Below are 994 nucleotides of genomic sequence, written 5' to 3'. Positions count from 1 at the left end.
GCCAAAAATATTTCAAAAGAAACAAACCAGAGGAATTTTGGCACAACTTGAAGACTTGATTTATTTTGGGTTGTGTAACTGGCAAATCTCCGCTCAAGGGACATTCATGCTAGGAGAAGCAGGGGGAAATGAACTTTGCCAATTCATCCATCCCCCTTGCAGCCCCCTGTACTACCAGAATAACCATTCTGGAAGACTGAGGAACCCCCTGGAACAGTGTAAGGCAGCTTTCCTGGGTCTGGTGCTAACCAGATGTTGTTGGATGCCAAAACCTAGCCTCAGCTCATGTGGCCAATGGACAGGAATGCTGGGAGTTGTAGTCCAAAGTGTCTGCCCCTCTCTGTGTGCCCCTTCTGACGGAGGTGTGGAAAGTGGCAGCATGAGAAGAAGCCTTCTCAGCAATAATTCTGTTTGTGGAATGCACTCCCCAAGAAGGCCTGCCTAGTGCCATCATTACCTGTTTTTTAGGTGCCAGGTAAAAACATTTTTATTCATCCAGGCTTTTGCAACTTGATTCTCTGCTGTTGTTTTTGCATATTATTATATTTTAGGTTGTTTTTCCTCTTGTTTTCGTATCTGCTTTTAGTGTTCGTAAGTTCATTTGATACCATTTTAAAAAGCAATAAGCAACAACCGTAACAACAAGAAATTATGTCAAACTATCTTGCACAGATAACATTCAGAATGACACAGTTTGTTTCTTTTGCCCCCTCTAGATTTGTTTTCTGTCTTTTGTTTTATATGAAGTGTTTCAAAATTGGCACACTATTAATTCCCTGTTAACAGTTTGGGACTGTCGAAAAGGGATAAGTTTTCCTCTTTTACTTTTTCTGATGTCAGCAATAATAGACCTCTCCACTACAGGACTTATTTCTTCCGTTGCAACACGCATTCACTGTTTTATGTTTTTTCTGTTGCAATCTTCAAAACATGAAAACCAAGGCACTCCAGTCAGAGGTGGCCCTAGAGTGTGGGGGGCCCTGGGCAAAACAGT

Source organism: Lacerta agilis, chromosome 7 (genome assembly GCF_009819535.1).
Source record: "Lacerta agilis isolate rLacAgi1 chromosome 7, rLacAgi1.pri, whole genome shotgun sequence".
NCBI classification, from domain to species: Eukaryota; Metazoa; Chordata; class Lepidosauria; order Squamata; family Lacertidae; genus Lacerta; species Lacerta agilis.
This window is presented reverse-complemented; position numbering follows the sequence as displayed.